The sequence below is a fragment of the Cupressus sempervirens genome, chromosome 6 (genome assembly GCF_028749045.1).
Source record: "Cupressus sempervirens isolate cs-2001-9-10 chromosome 6, ASM2874904v1, whole genome shotgun sequence".
NCBI classification, from domain to species: Eukaryota; Viridiplantae; Streptophyta; class Pinopsida; order Cupressales; family Cupressaceae; genus Cupressus; species Cupressus sempervirens.
Genome location: NC_143123.1, coordinates 213,661,267 through 213,670,675, shown reverse-complemented (window position 1 = coordinate 213,670,675; position 9,409 = coordinate 213,661,267).

Genomic DNA, 9,409 nt, shown 5'->3' with positions numbered 1-9,409 from the left:
AAATCAAGTACATAGCAATGTATTCCAAGGCCAAACCCCAAGGGAATGATGTCTATAATGTTACAAGAGAGGATGAATGTCCTCTAATGCCGAGAAAGATATGTGACTCACACATTCAAGCTCTTATCAAATGCAATTCACAATCATCCGATGCTAAACAATGACTCTCCCACCTCAATTTTTTACTTTTCCTATCCCCTTCTAGAAAGAAACTAAATATTAATTAATTGCAAGTACTAGAAGCTTCCCCCTTCCAATAATTAATGCACTATCTAGAAACTCCTCTCTTGCAATACAATAATTAATTGTGCTTCTAGAAAATTAAATTACTAGTGGCTTCCCCGTTTTCAATAATTATTACAGACTCTAGAAGCTTCTCCCTTGCAATACAATAATTAGTCAAATCAATTAAATATAAAGTCACCTTTTAATTTATTTAATTAATTCATAAGAAATTAATTTAACTAATAAAGTGGGGACATTATAGTCCACCCTCCTTGAAATTGCTTGTCCTCAAGCAATCCAACAACACAATGAACTCCAACCTCCACCTAGATCCCAATCGAAGTAGTATGCGACATCCATGTGGAGATTAAACTAACTGCAAACCAGCATCATCACGACCAACCATATGTCCTGCAGCATAGCACCCAAAACTTGTGTTGATGATGTAGAAGTCAGAATGTCACTAGAAGGTAACTCTGTAGAAGATCTTTGTAACCTTTTCTTCTTTGTATCCACCCACATAATATATATTGGACTGGAATTACCATCATCACTAACATGCATTAAAGAAGATGTAACGACAAGTGAACCATATGTGCTCATGCTAATTGTATCAACAATAGGTGTAGCCGCATTGAAATATGTGGACATAGGAACAACATTAACTACTGCAATAGAAAACTTAATCAAATCTATAGTTGATGAAAACTCATAATCAACATGTGTGCCATCATTAGAACACACATCAATGACTGCATGCATACTGCTAAACTCCTCATCAGATGTTTCAACAAACACAGAAGTGGTTGTTGATATGACAACATCCTCACATTCTCCTAATCCCGCTATTGTTGCATCACCATCCCCTGACAAAGCTTCATATGTGGACTCTTGACTCTGCACACATGACTCAACACGAGATCAACAATACTAGAGCATAAACCCACATCTATTAACTCCATTGAAATGTCCACATTACCAACATTAGAGCTGGGTGGCTCTATACTTATCTCGATCCCACCTGAGGAATCAACTACCTCCTGCACTGGAGCAACATACAAATCATCAATATTGATGCCCACCTATTTAGCCATAAGCTGCAACATCATATCCATTTTTCTATTCCACTCCTCTAATGTACCTAGTAACCTGAACATTATATTTTCTTGATCTGGACCGATATACATTTTGTCAAACACTTTTCCCTCTATCTGGTAGTCCCAAATTTCCTATAAGACCTCCATAGGATGGCAGGACTTATAGGTTTGATACCACTATAATGGGCACCCTGAAAATGCCCAAGAACTAAACCAATTGCTGAAAGTGATTTAAATGTCTTTGCATAGGTTTTAATCCACACAACATGAGCAAGAAGGAATTTATGCAAATTGAAGACTGAATCACTACTAAAATAATATCAGCTCTTAGAATGATAAAATCAAGTAGATAGCAATGTATTCCAAAGGCCAAACCCCATGGGAATGACATCTAGAATGTTACAAGAGAGGATGAGTGTCCTCTAATGCCAAAAAAAGATATGTAACTCACACATCCAAGCTCTTATCAAATGCAATTCACAATCATCCGATGCTAAACAATGACTCTCCCACCTCTATTTATACTTTTCCTACACCCTTCTAGAAGGAAATAAAATATTAATTAATTACAAGTGCTAGAAGCTTCCCCCTTCCAATAATTAATGCACTCTCTAGAAATTCCTCCCTTGCAATACAATAATTAATTGGGCTTTTAGAAAATTAAATTACTAGAGGCTTCCCCCTTTCCAATAATTAATACACACTCTAGAAGCTTCTCCCTTGTAATACGATAATTAATTAAATTAATTAAATATAAAGTCACCTTTTAATTTTTAATTTATTTAATGAATTTATAAGAAATTAATTTAACTGCTAAAGTGGGGACATTACAGTCTACCCTCCTTGAAATTGCTTGTCCTCAAGCAATCCAACAACACAATGAACTCCAACCTCCACCTGGATCCCAATTGAAGTAGTATGTGACATCCATGTGGATATTAAACCAACTATAAACCAACATCATCATGACTAACCATATGTCCTATAGCCTAGCACCAAAAACTTGTGCTGATGGTGTAGAAGTCAGAATGTCACTAGAAGGAAACTTTGCAAAAGATCTTTGTAACCTTTTCTTCTTTGTATCCAACCACATAATATATATTGGACTGGAATTACCATCATCACCAAAATGCATTGAAGAAGATTTAATGACAAGCAAACCATATGCACTCATGCTAACTATATCAACAATAGGTGTAGCTGCATCGAAATATGTGGATATAGGAACAACACTAACTGCTGCAACGAAAAACTTAATTGAATTTGTAGTTGATGAAAACTCATAATTAGCATGTGTGCCATCATTAGAACACACATCAACCACTTCATGCATACTGCTAAACTCCTCATCAGATGTTTCAACTAACATAGAAGTGGTTGCTGATATGACAACATCCTCACATTCTCCTAATCCCACTATTGTTGCATCGTCATCCCCTAACAAAGCTTCATATGTGGACTCCTAACTCTACACACATGAATCAACACAAGATTATGAATCAATAATACTAGAATGTAAACCCACATCTACTGACTCTGTTCAAATCCCCACATTACCAACATCAGAGTTGGGTGGCTCTATACTTGTCTCAATCCCACCTGAGGAATCAACTATCTCTTGCACTGGAGCAACATAAAAATCATCAATAATTATGCCCATCTATCTAGCCATAAGTTGCAACATCATATCCATTTGCCAATTCCGCTCGTCTAATGTACCCAGTAACCTAAACATTACATTTTCTTGAATTGGACACTTTTCCCTCTATTTGGTTGTCCCAAATTTTCTATAAGACCTCCATAGGATGGTAAGGCTTATAGCTCTGATACCACTGTAATGGATACCCTAGAAATGACTTTGATACCACTATAATGGACACCCTAGAAATGCCCAAAAAATTAAACCAACTGCTAAAAGCAATTTTAATGTCTTTGCATAAGTTTTAATCCACATAACATGAGCAAGAAGGAATTTATGAAAATTGAAGATTGAACCACTGTTGAAATATTATTAGTTCTCAAGATGATAAAATCAAATATATAGAAATGTATTCTAAAGGCCAAACCCCAAAGGAATGATGTCTAGAATGTTACAAGAGAGGATGAACGTCCTCTAATGCCAAGAAAGATATGTGACTCACACATCCAATCTTTCATCAAATGCAATTCACAATCATCCGATGCTAAACAATGAGACTCTCACCCCTATTTATCATTTTCCTTCACCCTTCTAAAAGGAACTAAAATATTAATTAATTGCATTTACTAGAGGCTTTGCTCATTCCAATAATTAATGCATTCTCTGGAAACTCCTCCATGGCAATACAATAATTAATTGTGCTTCTAGAAAATTAAATTACTAGAGGTTTCCCCCTTTCCAATAATTAATACACACTCTAGAAGCTTCTCCCTTGTAATACACTAATTAATTAAATATGAAGTCACCTTTTAATTTTTAATTTATTTAATGACTTTATAAGAAATTAATTTAACTACTAAAGTGGGGACATTACACAAAATTAGATATCTCAAAAGAAGTGAGCCTACCTACCAAACCTTCAAGAGTTAGATTAGAGCCTAGTATACATCTTAGTTCTTGTATTGTGGAAACTCTAATATCATAGATGGGCAACAATATTCTCAAAAATTTGCTTAATACAGTCTCATAATCTATCTTACCAGTAGATCCTCTTATAATATCAACATCTTTTATTCTAGAGCAATATTGAGCAACATTCTCACCTTCTTACATTCTCATACCATTGCACTTACCTCTAAGACTTTCAGATTTGGCTCTTAAAATATTTTCATCTCCTCCATAGGTGGTGTAAAGAGCATCCCACATCTTCTTTTCACTATCACAACCCTTGATGCCATCAAACTTAGCATGGCTTTGCGCAAAGTTAATCACCAACATTGCTTGGTTGTGTTCTTTCCTCTTTTTCATTTCTTTAGTAGTTAGGGCTCCAGTAGGATCAACATGCTTAGTGGTGATGGTAGATTGTGCATGGTCTCCAAGACCTACTAGGTGTAGCTTCATCAAACTTTTCCATGTAGGAAATTTTTCCCTGTTAAGCTTGGGTACCTCTCTTTTTGACATCTTGATCTTGTGCTTCTAGTACCTTCAAACTAGTCCTCTTAAGTAGATGACTTGGATACCAATTGTTGGAATTATTTAGAATAACTAAGAGTGGGGGGGGGGGGGGGTAGGGGGGGATGAATCAATTATCCAAGGTCTAGATGTACAAACAAAACTTTTCACATCTTTGTGAACCCATATCCATAACATATTCATGTATGCATCCATTAGATCATAGAATCACTTAAATTTTGTAGGTTATTGTCAAATCAACTTTTTAGAAATATAAGTATGAAACATAATAGACTCAATAACACATTTGACACAATGATTTTACATGGAAATCCAATTTGAGAAAAACCACTAGTAACATCCTACTCATTATTACTCTTATGAAGTGATGCCCTGTGAAAGGCCAACCTTGTTAAAGGTTACAATACACAATGTTAAATGTGACCTGGTTAGAGGATTTCAATCACCCTATTACGAGTGACCCTTGTTAGAGGACTTTAGACCATTCATTAGAATGTCACCCTATTAAAGGATTTACAAATGATAGCTACGTCAACCTTAATCCAAAAGATTTACCCTAGACTAGTGTAATGATTAAAAAGTAATAGTAAAGCTTGATCTAATAACAAATTACAACTCACTTGTAGATTATAGATCTCTATCTTAGTCCTCCATTCTACTTGGCTTTTATACACTTCAACTCGAATAGATTGTTCACCCTTCAAGGACTCACACTCTTAAGGCTTCTTGCTTTGCTTGCCAATAGTAGTCTCTTCTGTTTAGTCACTAAATGAAGCAATACCTTAGACCTTTTGTCTAACTTAGGTTCTCAAACATTGATCAACCTTGCTTCCTAACCAGGGATCTCTATAAATAGAAAATTAAGATTTTTTTTTGTTCATCCTCTATCATCCATTTTAGGGTTAGGTAGGATTAGGTAGGATTTAATGAATCTACACATCCTTTCATTTGAGTCACTCTAGAAACTTCTTCTTCTATCCTCTTTGAATTCACCTCAAAATGTTTTACCATGAATTTTGTGCCACCAACTCACCATAGTTATCTTCTATATGCTTCAAAAAATTCAGGAAAACAAAATAGTCAACTCAAATTTGTCAAATATATGATTTAACATAAATACTAGCACTCGACATAAATATGTTGTCACTCAACTTCCATACTATTCTTCCACTCGTCATCCACTAGATAACTCGGCAAACACTAAAGTTTTCTAGTGCTCAACATCAACTAAACTCTACTTAGCATACACTGAACTTACACTTAGCTTGACTCGAACTGATTTTCTATTCAGCTTGCACTAACTTTGCTCAGCATCTACTATCCACTTGGTCAAGCTTCATAGAGTCAATTCTTCTTACTTGTTCTTCTAGGCTTTGTTAGTGTATCTAACCTTTGTAGCCTTAAGTAGATAATCAATGCATTATATCATTACTATCTTAACTAATCTTCGTACTCCTTTTTACATACAATAACTCAACCTTTCCTCTAGGTGATTTTGTTATCTCATTTGATCAAATCCTCTTCATCAATCAAACAAATGATAGTACTCAAATCAACTAAGTAGTTTTCTTACCAACAAGTAGTAGATTTGACATTAGTGACAAAAAAATGATTGAAACACATTCTCATACTTGTATCAATCTTTTTTCAACACTGCATACTATAAGTTGAGTTGTTGTAGCAGGCATTGATAGACCAATTTTTTGGTGCAACAGAAACCCCACTCTAACAAGTGGTATCAGAGCTTGGTCATAGCTTCAAATCCTTAGATCCTTAGATAACACCGAGGGGAGATTGTTGGAAATTTGTTCAACACTCCCCTCAAGATTTGTGACAAGGGCTTAACTGCCTCTTATGTACTATAATTTAAGTGTTTGTATTGGGCATTGATAGACCAGTCTTTTGGTGCAACGACAACCCCACTCTAACAATACCCTTCATACTCTTCCCTATAATTTTTTTGATAAATTTGGGTCTCATATTATTCAATCTCCTATTTTTTTAATTTTCTTTGTTTCTTTTATTTTCTATTCAAGTGTTTCCTTGTTTTATTTAAGATATTAAAATATGTGGGTTTCCTTTTTTTTGTGTATTTCCTTTTGGAGATCAAACTTTGTGATCTATTGAACCATATAAGGCTCAAAGTTAAATAAGGGTAGTTGAGAAAGTTTGCAAGATAGACAATGACCCAAAGCTCTTACAAAATGAGTTAAGAATAGTCAAGGATTTTACATCATTTTATAGGTTCATAATTAAACCGTAATGAAAATATGAAAACTTTCTCTAAAGGGGTACCACCCTTAGGGATGGACAAATTGCAAGAGCAAGGGTTCTAATAAAGGTGAATAGGTACCATAGGTGTGAAACTCACCCAAATAATGAACATAGTTGTTAAATAAGAAAAGTATTATTAGGAAAACAACTAAGGGTTCTAGAATGGGTCCCTGGTGCAACACTTAACCAACTCTATTTGCTATTACACAATTAGAACGAAGGTGGTACACTAGGACCAAGTCTTAAGTGCTAAGTAGGTGTAATGATCATTTATTATTTTATGTAATGTATGAATTAATTAAGGGGACACTAGTTTACTAATGGAAGATTGATGTCTAAATATGCAAAAATGACAAGTTTCAAAATGTAGAGACTAGCTGGAAAATAGACAACCACCTACAAGTACCAAAAACAATAGTTGGAGAACACCAGTGACCTGTGAATTTAATTTCAAAACAATTTATAGGGAAATTTTTCCTATGGAATACTATTCCAAGGAATAGGGTGCAAAAGGTATCTTTTTCCCAACAATTTTGACTAAAATCAATTGTAGAGTGTCTATTAGATCCTCAAAGTTTTGGATCTTGTTCCTATGCATTCGTCACTTGTTCCTACATACATAAAAGTAGAAATTTTTGCATGGAAGTGGTTTTCATATCTCAAATCATAGATGATAATAAAACTTAAAATAAAAATAAAATTGGTTGAAAGGAAATCATGTAAATGTAAGGTAAATATTAAATCTCCCTTGTAAATATATACACCTCTACAAACCAATATTAAGATTGCGATGTCTATGAAGATCCTTGTATGTAGTTTTATGTTGAATTTAGATCTTGTAATCAAGGATTTATTTGAAAAATACATATATCTTTGAATTCTCCTCAAAGATATTCAATCTTTATATTCTTGACAGAATGTTCCCTTAAAGAATGAATGTAAGAATACATGTAGATGGACAAAGGATCTACTTTCTTGATTAAGTTCTCTTCTACTTGGCCATCATGCTATAGAAAGTTGATAAAATAGATAATATTTCCATCAAATATGCATGGATGATTTAATAATGTTCATGGTGCAAGATCACCCTAGGTCTATTGAGTCTAAAGTGTCTAAAGTTGGAATTTTAGTTTTATAGATGTGATTTTATTTCATGTAATGTTATTTTGTGACCATGTCATTTTATCTACTATTCTTCATTTAGGATTATCATTAATTTTGACTATAATATAAAAAGGTCCATTGGGTGCACAAGTAGAATCATTGATGCAATTTTTTAGGTTTAGACTTTGATAGACAAGGATAAACATTGATCATGTTAACTAGGTTCAGAAGAAGTTCATACTAGGATCAATGTCTACAAGCATCATATCAATAGAAGGATATGCAAGGTTCTATGAATAATAAGATAACTAGTTGACTGATATTTGTAAATTTTGGTTTGGATATGAGATGGATTTATTTCATCTATTGTTTGAACTAGCATCTTGAAGATTCTATCATCAATGAGGCATTGAGTTTCATGATTTAGATGCATAAATCTTGTTGTGTTATGTCTAATAACATGTTGACACTGACAAAAGGGTCTTGGAGTTAATAGGATGTAAATTTTTTAAGGTATCTTCAGGATAGATGAGAAAATATATATTAGATTATTACTAAGAAACCACAACATAATAGAATAGAGAGAATAAAAAATCTACAGAAATAGTCAATCTTAAATCTAGGTGGAAATGGGCCACAAGAAAAGTTTGTGTGACCACACCATGAATTTGAATGATATTAGAGGACTAGAAGTTTTGAATGAAATAATTATTTTTATATTTTTAAATTGATTTTTAATTAGGAGAAGAAATGTCCTCAAATTGATGAACAATATCCAATAAGGAAGAGCCCTCATATTGACCAATAAATAACTCATAAGCCATGAGATCTATGAAAATATGTGATGAAAGATATTTCATCAAAGATTATCTTATTGAAAACATGTAGTTGCAAGTTTCACATTTTTTTCCACATCAACAGTTAAAAGAGGATAGGATATTTGAGAGAAAAGAGCTTGATAACACCTAATAGAGTTAGTCACCTTCACCTTTACCTATTACTTGTAGTGAACCAAATCAATTATTGACACTTAAATTCTAATAATAAATTGAAACTAATGGATAAATTGATTGAAAATGTGTAAAATTATTGAACTAAAATATTAGAGAAAGAATAAAATTAATCAAAGCACATGTCTTTTAATGATCGAGAAAATATTCCAACAAGAAGGGCATCTTCAAATATAAAATCATAGCATATTGAAGTGAAGGAACTCACATGGCTATTATGGTCTCCTTTCCAATTATACATCTTAAATGGAGGGGTCTAAATAGTTTTTGGCGTTGAATTATTTAGGATGGTTTGTTATAATGAAATCTAATTGTAATATATTGGAAGGTTTGGTTGAGACTAGATTTGGTTCATATCTTGAGGCTAATTATTGTTGCAAGAGGCAATATTTAATAGAAGTTGCTTGATTACTAGAGATCGGTAGGTGAAGTGATATAATGTGATAGAATAGAGAAAACCATAGGTGATTGGGTTTTTTGTAAATGAAAGGTGGAGGTGATTAGCTAACAATGTATTGCAAAACTAGTGAATGGATATTTTTAGAAGTAAATGAAAAGGTACAAGAGGGTAGAATATATATATGTAT